The sequence below is a fragment of the Leopardus geoffroyi genome, chromosome A1 (genome assembly GCF_018350155.1).
Source record: "Leopardus geoffroyi isolate Oge1 chromosome A1, O.geoffroyi_Oge1_pat1.0, whole genome shotgun sequence".
NCBI classification, from domain to species: domain Eukaryota; kingdom Metazoa; phylum Chordata; class Mammalia; order Carnivora; family Felidae; genus Leopardus; species Leopardus geoffroyi.
This window is the reverse complement of record NC_059326.1, coordinates 212,554,153-212,570,580: the sequence shown is the minus strand read 5'-3', so window position 1 is coordinate 212,570,580 and position 16,428 is coordinate 212,554,153. Positions and strand designations below refer to the sequence as shown.

General features: G+C 39.2%; 1 long non-coding RNA gene across 1 annotated transcript in view; it reads right to left on the bottom strand.

Moving 5' to 3' along the window:
* LOC123578188 overlaps positions 1 to 12,340 on the bottom strand; it is a 314,478-nt gene extending 302,138 nt beyond the window's left edge. The window contains exons 1-2 of the long non-coding RNA XR_006702263.1: positions 12,202 to 12,340; positions 8,932 to 9,071 (exon numbers count right to left, since the gene is read on the bottom strand). This is a non-coding gene — a long non-coding RNA (uncharacterized LOC123578188). The remainder of the gene's footprint in view (positions 1 to 8,931; positions 9,072 to 12,201) is intronic.
* Between the last annotated feature and the right edge of the window lie 4,088 nt (positions 12,341 to 16,428).

Genomic DNA, 16,428 nt, shown 5'->3' with positions numbered 1-16,428 from the left:
CCCAGGTCCCCTCCCTACTTCCTCCAATGTAAGCAAAACTGGATTAGGTATGTGCTCTTTCAGGCATTTAAAATGCATTTATATACAGAAATATATAGCCATATAAAATACGTGCTATTTCATGCATGCTTAGTTAATGAATAAATTATTTTTACTGTATACACAAACAAAAAAACAAAACCCTAATTTGCCCACCTTCTACTCTAGGTAGGCATTCTCTAACTTCCAAATGGGACTTCCTAGATTTCAGAATCCACCAAAGAGAATGACTTCCAAAAAGATATTTTACCAAGGGATACAAAAAGGAAGCACCTTTTCAAAAATTTATTTTGAAATCAAGATTGTGTACTTTCTCCAAAGCAGTTTTGAAATCATTATTTCAGAGATGTCTGATAAAGAGATGGAGCTAATTTATTATTTAGTATTGGTATGATCTACTGAAAACTGGATTCTAAGAGAGACATTATAAAAGAAAGCCAAAATAAAGACTAATACCAGAATCAAGAACTGACCACATTTTTTTTAAGTGAAATTCAAGCCAAACTTTTGCAAAATATTTAAAGTACCTTCGTGGATGGAGCCCCATGGAACATTGTTTGAAAACACTTGATTTACTATTCTCTAGGCCTTTCCTAAGACTTTATTCCTATGAGTAATAAGGTGTGTGCCTATCAAATCCAGACTCTGAAGAAGAAGGACTTGGTTCTTTGGATGCCTACTCCAAATATAAGAAATCATAGATCCATGAGACTCAGTCAGGTTGGAGCCAGTTCTGACCTTAAAGAGTCCCTGCCTGCAATGAAAACAACCCCATGTTGTTGTTTCCCCTTCCTGTACAAAAAAAAAAAAAAAAAAAAAAGTATACATAGACATATCTTAAAGTGTTAATTTCCTCACTGAGACCATATCCCTGTTATAATGGAAGGGTTTTGCTGAGAGCTATTAATAGTAATTTCCTTCAGTAGTGATATACTCTCTATTTCTGGTAAGAGCAAGGAAATCCAACCAGCTTCTTCCTAGCAACATTATACTACTTATATAAGAAAGTGACTTACAGAAGCAGGATGGTCATTTATAAGGTAAGAGGGTGGGGTGAGGGGCCTGGGAAATGGGAATAAGCAGGGGTGATTTTACTTTATTCTCCTGAAACTATCACCTCATTTCTATACATGAGGAAAAAAATTAGAAACGTATCTCCATGGTCTCCCCCTCCTTCAGGAAAAAAACAAAAACAAAAACAAAAACAAAAAAACACCTAAAGCTCCCCTCTTTAAAGCAGGGAGGATTTTAGATTAAAAGAGACTTAAAAGACATAACCAAATACAATGACTGGACCTGTTTTCGGCTCTAAATGGAAAAACAAAAAAAAGGAAATGATAAGACAATCAGAGAAATCTGAATATGGAGTTGGTATTAAATAATAAATAATCAGGAATTATTATGAATTTTGTTAGGTGTAACAAGGCATTGTAGTTGGCTCAAAATCTGGTTTTTTTTGTTTTTTTTTTTTTAAGATGCATCCTGGAGTATTTAGGGGTAAAATGCCATGCTGTCTACTTGTGAGGGTATGTTTGAAAATTTTCATGATAGTTTCAAAGAGAGGTAAAAATAAGAGTACAGCATAATATTGATGGTTGTTGAAACTAGGTGATGAGTTCATGGAGGTTTGCTGAACTCCTTATCTTTGTGTATGTTTAGAAACTTCCATAATAAAAAGTTTATTTTGAAACTTGTGAAATGTGACCCATTCCTTTACCTAACCACACACCCATGCTTTTCCTTTTTCCCACCCAACCATTATATTGATTTATCACTCCAATGACTGGAAACAGAATTTAGTGGTTAAGTTGAAGACTCTAGAACTACACTGTCTAGGTCATTGCTTGGGTCCTAGCATTGCCCACTTGACCTTATGAGAGTTAACTAACCTCTACATCTCCTCATCTGTAAAATGGAGATGATAAAATTTGCCTTTTGGACTGTTATGAAGATAAATGGGTTAATAAATGTATTTAGAATAGTGGCTGGTACAGGTGCCTGGGTGGCGCAGTCAGTTATGTGTCTGACTTCAGCTCAGGTCATGATCTCGTGCTCTTTGAGCTCAAGCCCCATGTCGGGCTCTGTGCTGACAGCTCAGAGCCTGGAGCCTACTTCAGATTCTGTGTCTGCCTCTCTCTCTCTCTCTCTGCCCCTCCCTCACTCACACTCTGTCTCTCTCTCTTAAAAATAAATAAACATTAAAAAATTTTTAAAAAATAGAATAGTGGCTGGGATATAATAAGCACTCAGTAAATCTTAGTGTCATTATCATTATTAGTTAAGTAACTTCTGAAAGTAGGAAGGTACTCTACAACATCATCTCGTCTAATTCTTTGTTTAATAAAAGAAAAACTTAGGGTCAAAATGTTTTTAAAAAAGAAAAAACTACTTGCCTAAGGACACAAAGCTGGATAAAGGCAAAGCAGATTAGAATTCAGCTTTCCTGGAATCCAGGTCAACATCATTTATACTTTATTTACTTTAACACATATTCAATATCGAACTGAATCAGTATCTATCATCCTCTCTGCTTAGTGCTAAGTAAAAGATTAGATCTTTTCTTTTAAGTAATACACCATCTAGCTACAAAATAGTAATAATACTAGCTTTTGTACAGTGACTTGCACTTTTCAAAGTGCTTCTAATAAGTTCAAGGGCAGGAAAACAAATCTCTAGTAACAGAAGTCAGAATAGTGGTTAGAGTCTGGATGAGAGGGATTCATTGGAAGAGGATATAAAAGGGACATGTTAAGAAGTTTCTGGGATGACAGAAATATACTATATCTCGATTAGAATGCTGGTTACACAGATATATACATTTTTAAAACTCATCAAATTGTATACTTAGGACATATGCACTTCAGTGTATGTAAATAATTTTTACCTTAAATTTTATTTTTTCATAAATTTTTTTAATGTTCATTTATTTTTGAGACAGAGCATGAGCAGGGGAGGGAAGAAAGAGAGGGAGACACAGAATCCGAAACAGGTTCCAGGCTCTGAGCTGTCAGCACAGAGCCCGACACGGGGCTCAAACCCACAAACCATGGGATCACCTGAGCTGAAGTCAGATGCTTAACTGACTAAGCCAGCCAGGCACCCCTACCTTAAATTAAAAAAAAAAAAAATCCCTGTACATACATGTATTTTCCTGGTTTCTCAGCACTGTTAACTACAGCAAATAGATATTTCTTGAAAGTTGAGAAAACTGGAAGTTTTAAAAGGGCATGATCAAGGATATACAGCAAAACTAAACCTGGAAGTAGGTCTCAATTCCTTGCCCAATATGTCTTCAAACTCCAGAGTGAACGCGGACAACATAAGGTATTAATATAAGTGGGAAAACAGAGGCGGGGATAGAAGAATTGCTAGTCTTGTTTGGAGAAAATATAGAGAAAACAGAAATATGGAGAAGACAGAGATCAACACAGGACAGATGCAGTAGTAGGGGAGGCTTTGGGTAAAATGGGGCTTATTTAAGTGTGTCGCTAATGCTCTGGTGGCATCTGCCCCTCTCTGTCAGAATGTCTCAGGCTATTGGTGAGCAGGAATCATATTGCAGGCAGTGGATTCTAGGCATAAAAACTATCACCTCAACTTGTCCTGTAGGCCCTCTAATTCTCCTGTTTCATTCCCCCGCTCCTTTCCAATGAGCTCCCAGGACGCTGATCAATCCCCCTAGGGATAACCTCTGAGCCAGATGCCTTTACTTTTCCTAATGGCAAAAGTCTCAAGACCAAGAGTGGTAGAACAAAGCCCGAGGCATTCCGTGGGATACAGTGAATGTTTAGTGGTTAAAATAAAAGTCCATTGTTCTTTATTCTTCCCTCCAGATTTTATCAACGTGGAAAATAATGCCCTTCATGAAATGGCAAAGTAAAGTACAATGTGGTCTTTAATCTGTCCTTCAGTGTTTATATGTGAGCCATTTGGCACCAAGTAAGCAAACAGGGGTTCACTTAAGTGGGGGAAAAGTTGTCACTGTCACACAATGCATCTGAGCTAAGTGGTGTGATGTCACTACTGTCTTAAGGTAGAACTGCCCACTAAGGAGTTCTAAACTGCTCCTGCTATTATTGGCTTCAATAGCCTGTCGTTTAACTGCACACAGCTGAAAGACTCAGTAGTTGACTGATGTATATGATACTCATGATCTACAATGCACTAGTCTTTAGAACTGGAAGGTTCCTTAAAGATCCTAGGATGTGGGTGGGAGGTGCAGTGGGGAAGGGGCAAAGGTGAGGAGTGGTCCAGTTACATGGCAGAGCTGCAGGGCTTGTGACCTGAATCTCTCTTGTGGATTTTAACTTGCAATTGATATTTGATTATTCCCTGGCCTTCTTAGTTTCTAATTTCTCCATCCCTGATGGTCTTGCTTGCCTAATGACAACAAGAGTTCTGAGGGAGAGACTTTATCATAGTGCAAGGCTCTAGCAGGTAATAACTACATATCTTTCTCACAGGAGTTACCATTTCATGAGCACCTACCATGTGCCAGGCACTGGATTTTTAAAATGACGCTATGGGGGCGCCTGGGTGGCGCAGTCGGTTAAGTGTCCGACTTCAGCCAGGTCACGATCTTGCGGTCCGGGAGTTCGAGCCCCGCGTCAGGCTCTGGGCTGATGGCTCGGAGCCTGGAGCCTGTTTCCGATTCTGTGTCTCCCTCTCTCTCTGCCCCTCCCCCATTCCTGCTCTGTCTCTCTCTGTCCCAGAAATAAATAAACGTTGAAAAAAAAAAATTAAAAAAAAAAAAATGACCCTATGACATGAGCACTATAATCCTCACTCTACAAACAAGAACACCAAACTACCAAAGTTTGTAGTGGCAAAGCAATGACTTGATCTTATGTTTAACTAAGAATCCCATGTACTTTTCACTTATTCACAGTTATCATAGAATGTCCATGATAAGAAAATTTCTGTAGCCTCAATTACCTATGAAACTCTAACTTTATTAATTCCTTTCTGTTATATTAAATTAAAACTTTTCAAGCTACCCTTTAGTGTCATCTTAGCAAAATATGGAATTGTCCCAAGGACCAATGGCTGGATATTTTTTATTTGTCCTGCCAGATCCATTTTCCACTCAGCTTTGTGCCCTAGGAAGTGGCCTTTAAGGACTACCATTTAGTTCCCTACCCTCTGGCTTTCAGTTAGGTTTACCCACTGGGAGGCACTAGATGGAGGTTAAGGGAGAAAAGAGAATGATAATCATGTTCTCCTTCTTCTTTTAATTCTAACATCAATGGACACTAGAGAGGTCCTTCAAATTGGCTGGGTTTATCTACAATATCCACCATTCCTACCCTGTGGCTCTCTTCTAGAACCACACCTATTCTCTTTGGGATGAAACTTCTCCCTTCACTTGCCCATTCAGGCTTAGGGGTACCAACCCCACTGTTGCGAGCCCCAGGATGCTTTATCATCCTTTGTTACTTTCCCTTAAGCCTATTTCACCTGTATAAACAGTTCCTAAATTAAATTTTCCTCAATTGTTCCATTTGAGGATCTCATGTATTTCCTGCAGGTTTTCAAACTGATACAACCTGAGCTCTAGAATTTACTTGATGCTTTAGATCACTGAACAAATACAAGATGCCTTTACATTTATACATTCATTCCACAACTATTTATTGGGCACCTATTGTGTACTAGACAATGGGTTTACAATGGTAACAAATGTGACCACTGGTCTCCTACATAAAATATGGTACACAGGTTAAACAGATAATCACACAAACTAGTAGAACACTATAACTGTGCCATGTGCCATGGCACAGTGAGGGCTAATGAGAGGAGTCAATCTAATAGGGAGATCAATAAAGGCTTGCATAAAAAATAAAACTTGAGCCAGAGACAAATAGGTGTTATTGGGCATAGAAGGAAAGAATGATCATTGCAGGCAGAAGCTGATGGCTGACAAAGGCTGGTGTGGCTGAAACAGACAAAGCAGAAGATGCTTGAAGAAAGATAAAGCTGAACAGGCTTTGTTGAAAGCCATATTGAAAAACTGCCTTTATCTTCTAGTTACAGTGTGAAAATTGGGTTGGAACGTCAGAGTGGTTTGAGCACAGGCCAGGTAAACAAGGTGAGAAGGAATCTAAATGGTGATAGGAAAAATGGAGAAAACAGATTGATCTTATATATAGACTCAAAGAAACATTTGCTCCCTGCTGGGAGATTTCAGTGCCTGGTTCCTTACATACATTAATACAACTGTCTTAGGTCAATGACTTCTCAATAAATGGAAAAACTCTGCCTTCTCATTGTGGGATAGGGGTAAAGAAAGATTATTCTAGGTCTAAGAAAGAGGATGAAACTCAGTAATGCAGTTATATACACAGGCTCAGGACATAAAAACTGTCCCCATATTGACTTCCTGTCTTGACCTCCAACAATCCTTACTGCCTAGAAATTCCTTAAGAAGGAGAGACTGAGTTTTAGAGAGAACTGCAAAACCCAGAGATCAGAGTTTTCCTCTTGGCTCTACCACTTACTGTGTTGACTATGCAATTAGTTAATTTCTCTGATCTTCACATTCTTCTTCTGTAAAATGAGAATGATAAATATTTCATAGGATTGTCATGAGGATTAAATTAGATAATGTATGTGTATACATATGCTGTTTGCTAATTCAAGTAACAGAAAACTCATTTAAAAGGACTTAAAGAAAAATTTAATATTGGGAAGTCTTATGACAGATTTCAAGGTGTATTGACTCAGCAGTGTAATTAATTTCTTTTTAACCTTCTCTTCAGTCACCCTTGATGTGTTGTTGACTCTCAAACTGGCTTCCCTTGTGATCGTAAGTTAGAAGTATCACATTTAAAGAGGGAAACATCTAAACTGGAAATGAATATCTTTTTCACTATTTCCTACAAGAATGTGAGAAGCCTTTACCAAACAACAATAGACTTATAGCTCATTAACTAGAACTTAAAGTAAAATACACAAGGGCAGGAATTTTTGTCTGTTTTGCTTACTGATGTCTCCTCAACATTCAAAATGGTGGTTAGGCCTCAATAACCATTTGTGGTCTGAATGGACCACATGCCTAACTCTATTCCAACCACTAGTAAGCAAAGTGGGATTACCATGTATTGGCACTTTTCTGTAAAAGGTAAAATGGTAACAATTTTAGGGTTTGTGGGCCACATACAACCTCAGTAGCATATTCTTCTTTTTTCAACCCTATAAAAATATTTAAAATATTCTTAGCTCTTCCAAAAACAAGCCTAGGAATGGATGGCCCATGAGCCATAGTTTGCTGCCCCATGGCTTAGACTAACCATGTGGGGTGAAATGGAGGGACAAATACCATGACCAGTAGAATATGTACAGCACTCAGCAGCATCCTCCACGTATAAAAAGCACTCAATAAATATCTGCAACTGTCATTGATGATGTACTATTTTCCTTGTTCTTATTTTTCTAGGATATTAGACTCCAGAAACCTCTGTTCTATGATAAACCTGCCATAGGTTATTGACTGCCTCTGACTCTGGACTGAAGCAGCATCTGGGATAGGAACCTTGTGGGCCAGTGCATAGAAAGACATACCATACAAAAATAAGTAAGTATAGAGAAAACAATAAGCTCAGGGTCAAAAACCTAGATTCACAAAATTAGCAGAGGATGTGAGAAGTGTATTATAGTGGAGGACATGAGCTCTATTCTCAACTATTAGGAAATTCAAAGTTAAAAATTTTAAATAAGTTCCTTTATGTCTCAGAATCTTGAATAGGCTAATAGGCAACAAATCCCACCAAGGTAAAAACCTATGTGATATTTTCAATACAACAGAATTCTCTTTCCAGAGACCATTGCTATGATATTTTAAAAAACATTGCCCTTAAGGTTTACAGCTGGTATGTCATCTTCATTGTTTTATATTAACTGATCTTCAAGAGCAGCCCACTGAAGTTGGGAAGAGCATGACTATTGTCCCCACTCATTAATCATATTAAAAATATTTAACAATGAATATAGCTTGGGACCAACCATAGCCCTGTAATGAAGTGGGTCCTTAATGCCTCCTGCTGAGCCCCACACTGATGTTTTTATTACTAAAAGAGGAGATAGGTGGGGATCTTAAAGGAGGGGCCAGTTAGAGTAGCTATTCACCAAACAGTACAGAAGGATTTCAATATTTTAATATTCATGATGGCTATACCAGTGTGTACCAGATAACTATAAGCCCTACCTACTTTTGCCAAACATGAAAGAAAGAAAGAAAGAAAGAAAGAAAGAAAGAAAGAAAGAAAGAGAGGAGGGGAGGAGAGGAAGTGGCTTTTCCAGGACTATAAACCAATAAATGGATTCAAACTTAGTCTTCAAGAGTCCAAATCTTCTACTGTTTTTCTCTTTGTTACCCATTCTCTTTACTTATATGTTCTTTTTCACATCCTGTGGATCATCCTAGTCAATGACTCAGATCAGGGAAAAGAATATCATATTTGGAGACAGAAGACATGTTCAAGTCCTACCTCTGCTATTTATTAATTGTGAGACCTTGGGCAATTCACCTGATCCTACAAGACTGAGTTTCTTCACTGAGGAAATCACAGTAATTATGTCTGCATAGCAGGGTAGCGGAAGAAAAGCTCTGTAAAATATTAAGTGTTGTTCAGGTGTCAGCCATTCACATTTTGCACAAATTGGCAGTTTTCATCTTAAAAACCTGGATGTTGGAATTGATATTCTTTTTCCAGATAGAAAACTCAGACTTCTGAGAGATTAAATTACTTGCCCAAGGTCACACAACTAGTGATGACAGAGCCAGGAATGACTTCAAAGCTCTTGACTTCTAATTCATGGCTCTTTGCTGGGGAGCCTCCAAATTCACATCACAGGCTGCCTACAAAGATGGAAATGTGAATGATCCTAACTTACAGTCACAGCACTGTTGGCAGGCCTTTGTCATCAGCTCCTTCCAAGTCTGCAGGAAGAAGGCCTGCTTCTGGCCCAGCATACATCTTCTGTAGTTCAGGGTATGCCTAGCCAACTGCTAAGTCACTCCAGCAGCTGTGGAACTAGAATAGCAAAACATGATGTTAATAACATTTCCGCTACAGATACACAAGCAGAAGAGAGCATGGTTGGGGACAGTGCCTACCCCAGAGGGTCTGCCTTTCAAGCCCTCATCTGCCAAAGGCCAAAGGGGTCGTGATTCACCTTATGACAACTGAGAAGGAAGAGTTATTCTCAGCCCAGGAAGATTCAGCCTAGGTTGCTTCAAGAAGACAACCCTCACTGAAAAGCAACAGAAAGTCAAATGATATAGATATTTCGCAATTCCAGAATTCTAGGTAAACTGAGTAAAGCAATGTGGTTTTGTGAAATCTGGCTTTGGAGTCAGATAATTTTTGGATTCAGAAACCAAGCCTTCCACTTACTAGATCTGGTAATCATTTGCACTGCCTCCCAAATTTCTCACTCTGTCTTCCAGGCATATGATAGGACTACACTTCCTAGCTTGCCTATGGTTAGGTGGAGTCATATGACGAATCCCGGCAAATGTTTTGTGAGAAGAAGGGATGTATGTCACTTCTAGGCCAAGCTTTTATGGCTGGTATGACACTCTGCAGAGATGCCTTTTCCTGTGGTATAGCAAGAGTTGTGATGGTTGCAGCTCTGCTGCATCAATGACCCCACTACATTGAGCAGGGCCCTCCTGCTGACTCACTGTGAACATGTGACAGAAACAAAAAATAAACCTTTGTTTATTTTAAGTCACTGAGATGTGTAGGTTGTTTACCACTACAGCATAACCTAGCCTATCCAAATTGATGCATGAGCTATGATTTTTTGTATATTACTTAGTTTCTCTGAGCATGAGTTTCTGATGTTTAAAATAAGGATGCACACCTTTTCAGGATTATGAGGATTACCGATCGTTTATGTAAAGCACCTCACAGCTTTTAGCACAGATTTGGTCCCCAAGCAATGTTATCTATTACCATTATAAAACAGTGAGGGAGAAAAGCAGGTGGAAGCAGGATATCCTTAAGCAAACACACAGTTCATAGACTCCACTCAGCCAGACACCTGGACACAGAGCTTTGGCGGCCAGGTCAGCCAGCTAGAAGGAGGCCCCTGAATGCCTCCAGTCACTTGTTCATTCCTTCATTCTAGAAACATACAATGAATACCTACTATGTGACAGACACTATTTAGGCACTGGAAATATAAGAGAAACAAAGTCCCAGCTCTCATGGTCTTTACCTATAGCACCTAATGCATTTAAATAAATGGCTGTTTTTCAAATTTCCTAATTATAACTTCAGAGAAAACAAAGAGCCTGGAATTTGATCCTTTACATTTTAGCGATTTTAATTCCTTGGAAATATTTTTGCATATATTTACTGCACTTTTACAAATAGGCAAGGAAGTTATTATCGTATATTTTCCCCGGTGCAGAAATTAAGCAGGGGAAAAATAATTATCTTGTTTTTATTAGTATCAGTGGCAGTGCCAGATCTAGAATCTGTACTCTCAGGTTCCTTGTTCAGGGTCATTTTTTTTTTTTTTTTTTTTTAATCTCAGGCTGACAAAAAAACTTGAATCACCATCCTGCCCAGGGGTACTCCTGGATAACACCTATATGAAAGTACTGTAGGTGAAATATAAGAATGGAATTGTTCTGTGATTATAGTAATAATAAACCAACACAAATAGGATACTAAACAGAGGTGTCCTATACCAAATTCTGCCTAGTAATGGATCAGATCTCAGAAAGTTCTACTTCACAACTCCATGTGTGGAAAGAGACCTAAATATACATCTAATGTAGGCGATTTTACCATTGTGGTGCGGTATGTAATAAGAAAAGGCCAAATGGTATCTGACTTCCTGGTGTCTATTGTTGGAGTAAACGTCCTAGAAAGCTACGCCACACCTAGTTCCTCACCAATAGCTCAGTATTTTACTCTAAGCCCACGCCTTGAAAATCCAGCATGTCGGGGCGCCTGGGTGGTTCAGCCGGTTGGGCGGCCGACTTCAGCTCAGGTCATGATCTCGCGGTCGGTGAGTTCGAGCCCTGCTAGGTAGGGCTCTGTGCTGACAGCTCAGAGCCTGGATGGAGCCTGTTTCAGATTCTGTGTCTCCCTCTCTCTCTGACCCTCCCCCATTCATGCTCTGTCTCTCTCTGTCTCAAAAATGAAAAAAGTTAAAAAAAAAAAAAATTAAAAAAAAAAAAAATCCAGCATGTCAAAGATCAATTCAAATGTCATCTCTTTTATGAAACCTTCCTTTATCGCCTTATCGAAAATGATGTTCTACCATCCTTTGTTTGTATATTAATCTGGCTTTTACTGTACCCTCATGTAATATTCAGTTGGCAGTGAAACAGCCAGACTGAGCCGCTGTTTCACATGGGAAAATGACGGAAAATAAAATAAGAAATATAGATTGAGGCAAATTATGGAGGCCTCTGATACCAGACTAAAAAGTTAGACTTCCCTCTATAGGCAAAAGTAGCTTCTAGGAAACTTGGGAGTATTTACAAAATATAAATAAAATCATATGATCACTCATTTACTAAAAGAAAGGGAGAACGTGGAATAGAAATCAGGGTTTAGATAATGTGAAATTAGAGATAATCTAAACAGGTACTTTTGTTTTGGGGATATTTTTATGTTTGTATTTGACTAGTTAGATTTGTTTCAAATCTGATAAACAAGCTGCAACTGAACACCTGAAATCAAGATTTAGGAAACTGTCTCTGCAGTGCCATAATCTGTGAAACCTTGCAGGAACTCTCCCAGGTCACTACTTTCACGGAAAATAGCCCCTACTTTCCCAGCAGATCAGAGAACTCTGAGATATGAGTACTCTTTCCCAAAGTTAAGAAGTTGAATTAACCAAATATCGATTGGCTTTGGAGAGCGAGTTCGTATTTACACGGATGTCATCAAAATCACCAAGGGTCCCTGGGCTTCTTCGGTTGGCAAACCCATTCATGGCAACCAACTAACACCTTCCACCTTTTCCTAAGTAGTGTGTGAAATTCTGAGGTGTTCTCACTTCTATGTGTAAGACACACAGACTGCTCTGCGTTAGTTGAGCCATGAGTGTTCAGAAACGGGCCTTTCCGCATCTCCCAAGTGAAAAAAAAAAAAAAAAAAAAAAGACGCCTTTCCACTAGCACTGACTCCAACTCACCCACGGGGCATGGCTGGAACCCCTTCATGTCCCATCTCGCTGGAAGCCTGTCCTGACAGCAGCTGTTCCTCCAAACCAATTCGCTGTCACTAACCTGGCCAAATCTCTGCGGAGCCGCCCCTTTCAGTCGAACGGCCGCCATTTTGTTTGCCCCGCGCTTTTTCCAAGAGCCACTCGTGTCCCGCCCATCCCAGCCGACGCCTCTCTGTCTTCCAGTCCTCCAGCGCCCCTCTATGGTACGTCCACTGTACTACATATAGTAGTACAATTGCACCTGCTTCACTGCTCCTCATTTCTCCCCACTTCTCCCCACCTACTTCTGGCTACCCACTGTAAGGAGAGCACCAGCCTTAACCAAACTGCATTTTGCACGCTACCTGTAATAGTAATCTTCAAATTTTTTGGATTATTTACTTCCAAAGTTTGAAAGTTAAGTACCCATTCACACATTTTTAACTTCTGTCCTTTAAAATTTCTCATCATAAATTTAAATCATTGCAAAGGGTGATATTTCCAGTGTATTGTAAATAGTAACATATAAAAACAAAACTCTCTTTATACATCTGTCCAATGAAATCTAAATACTACAATGATTTGATATCCATCCACTTGAAAGTAGGTAAATGAACACTGCTTTTAACATATATTTCACACTGTTACTTTTTAGTCACTAAAGAGAATGCCCTCATAGAATTTGTTCAAAGAAATGTATCTCCGAGCGCCTGGGTGGCTCAGTCGGTTATGCGTTTGACTTCCCCTCAGGTCATGACCTAGCGGTCCAGGGGTTCGAGCCCCACTTCAGGCTCTGTGCTCACAGCTCAGAGCCTGGAGCCTGCTTCGGATTCTGTGTGTGTCTCTCTCTCTCTCTCTCTGCCCCTCCCCCACTCCTCCCTCTCTCTCTCTCTCTCTCTCTCTCTCTCAGAGTAAATATTTAAAAAAGAAAGAAAAAAAAAAGAAATACATCTCCATGCTTTGTTGATCACCCTATCATAGTTCTCTACGACAAAAGTATACATGTTATTCAAATATGTATTTATATTTTTAATTTCCTATTTCCATAATACTCTTATGTTTATAATTTCTTCTAGATTGAATTACACATTAAGATTATTAGTAGCACAAAACTGTGCTAAACAACATAAATATATTACAAAATTTGATAATTATTGAATAAAAAAGTAAAATTTTACTAGACATATATCTTGTAATAATATATAAACACAATATATACTACATATCATATAACATATATATTTGTTACAAAATATATATTACATATTTTACAAAATATCTCATGGGAAATGTGGGGCTCCGTTGCAATAGGAAGGCCATCAGAGCAATGACAGTCTTTTACAAGATGCAGAGGCATTGGCAACTTCCTTGCTTTCTACAAAGACTCTTCAGTGCATATGGGAGAAATCCTTCAGCCAAGGATTTGAAAACCTCACAAATTGAGCCTACATTTCTCTTTCTAGATTTTTTTTCATTGCACCTTCCTTTACCAAATGTTCTCCTTTTCTGCCAACACATATTTTTCCCATTTCTGTTTTTTGCTTTATTTGAGAACCTCTCCCCAGGCAACACAGTATTCCGACTCAGTAAGATTCACAAATGGTGAGAGGTATGCCTCTCTTCTGTCAAGTGGTAGAAAGGTGATTATGAAAGGAAAATGGGGAAAGAGACCTAGAATGACCTCTAATTCAGGCTAATCAATTATAGGAAAAAGTAAATGTAGAGCTTGAGGATCTAGAAACATATTCCCTAAATCTCTCTCAACCCACTCTACCCCTCTAGGAGTTTCTGTGCACACTAGTGATCCAGTTTGTTGATAGCTGGTCTAAATAGAGGGTAGATATTTGGATTTCAAATGGCTCAACTGACAGGCATTTCCTGAATAACAAAGTACAAATAAACAGGCAGAAAAGAGAAATAAGCACTTTTTGAGACCAGGCTTTGAGTCAGGCACTGGGCTAGGTACTTTCACATATGCTGATTTCAGCCCTTACATTAACTCCGATATGAACTTCTTCCATAACACTGATGTACCAATACTATCACATGCTTTTAATTTTTTAATTCAAATCAAATTTTGCTTAACCCACCTGAGATAACTAAAAATCAGCCGCCACTTAATTTCCTCTTTCCTGTCCACAGCTATGTCTGATTTCCAAACAAAGCTCTGGGTGGTGATGGCCTTGGCAGAGGGGAATGCCTAATATACAAAGAAACGTAATTCCTTTAGGAACCAGAGAGCACAAAACTCCTGAATACAGGACATGCGGAATGTGCCAGAGAACAGGAACATTACCTTTTGAACTTCCCATCTTTCTATAACATTAAAACCAAACAAGATGACACTGAACACCTGAGTAAAACTTCTAGTGGCATAGTTACTATTATCCACATTTTAGAAGTGAGGTGAGGAAACTGAAATTCAAGGAGTTGAAGCAATTTCCCTAAGGCAGACAGCCAAGAAGGGCTATTGATTCGGAATGGCTTTGCTCCAGTTTTAACTATTGCACTAGTGAGATATGGAAATGTTCACTTCTTCCCCCCTGATTCCTCTGCGGCTGTCACACATGAGTTTGGAAGGTAAGGCAGGTCCTCTCAGTGGGTATGTGTGAGTATTCCTACATGTGGAACACCGGAGCGTTGGTGGGATTTACTGCTCAAAGATAAGATATAAATGAAATGCTTGTGTGCCAAGGGCCCTCTGCTTTTCTTGCTTCCTCCATTGCCATCTGTGCTTTGGGAGAAAAGTCGCTTGATCCTACTGGGGTCATTCGATTGGAAAACTTAAAGTCAAGTGACATATTTTATTGGGCATTTCTCATGGGCAGTCCCTTCTGCCAGCCTACGGGGAATTGCTGGGAGAGTCTGGTGTGCCCTGCTTCCGCCCAACAGAGGATATGGAAGAGAGGCAGTCCAAAGTGGACATATAGATGACGCAGCCAAGAAGAAATTGAGGTATCCATTTCTTTAAACCCCAAATCCAGTCATTTCTGATTCTGTCAGCATTCATACATTACAAACAACACAGTGAACTGGTGCTAGGCACCCAGACCCTTCATAGTCTAGCTCTGCAGTGTTCTTTGATCAGTCTCTCCCTCTTTGAACCTCTAAGGAAAGATCGCTTGCCTTTCTACCCTCCACCTGAGCTTAGGGTGGATTCCCTAAACAGGTTCAGTGTTGAGCCAATACCTGACTATCTTCTAATCAGCCCCCTCGCCATGGTCAAAGGGAAATCTACAGCCACAGAATTCAATCATTTTTAAGATTTAAGACTTTCAGTACATAACCCCTGAGAGATCTCATCAGTGACTTCCTATTATCTCGATTCAAATGTATTTTTAAACTATTTCTATCTGCTTGATGCAATAGGGTATATAAAAATAAAATGTTCACAGTAAAGTTGGGGATCTAAAATGTATAAGAGGAAACTACTTAGTTTCTTAGTAGCAGAGACAGAATTTTCACTTTGTTTATAATCCTGGAAACTGGCCTCCTGTGTGGTACTCTGAAAGTGCTAACAAGTATGAACTGAACTGAATCGAAGTAAATCTAAGTAAGTGAAAAATAAGAGTATAGTTAAGTAACAAGATGAATGGTACCAGGAAGTAAGAGACAGGCTGAGGACCAAGTCAGGTAAGGCTTCAGGGAAGAGGTGAACCTGGCTTTGAGGGACTGGCAGGTATTTTCACGAGGAGGGTATTTTATATAAAGCAAGAAGTAGAAATGAGAAAAAATGAGTTTTGGCAGAAAAAGAAAGCATTTGGTAAAGGAAATTCTAATAAAAAATATCTAGAAATGGACGTTTAGGCTCTGTCCGGGAAGTTTTCAAATCCCTGGGTAAGAAGTTTGGTCTTTCTCCAATACGTACTGAAGAGAAAGCAGGGATATGTACTTGTAGAAAGCAGGGAGGTGGCCACTGCCTCTGCACCTTGTAAAAGACTGTCATTGCTGTGATGGCCTTCCTACTGCAACCTCAGCCCTCCATTTCCTATGAGGCATTTGGTAAAATATATAATAAGACAACTCTGTCACTAAGGCTAGGAGGCAGATAGGTATGTGTTTGTGTGTGTGTCTTTACCTGGGAGGGAAGCTTCAGAGTTACTGCAAAAATATCAGAAAATCCATAAGCACAAACTACACTTTCTGTGAAATACATAAAAAATAGCTCATATATACAAGTGCCAGTATTTTCAAAATGTATGTTGATACAGATAT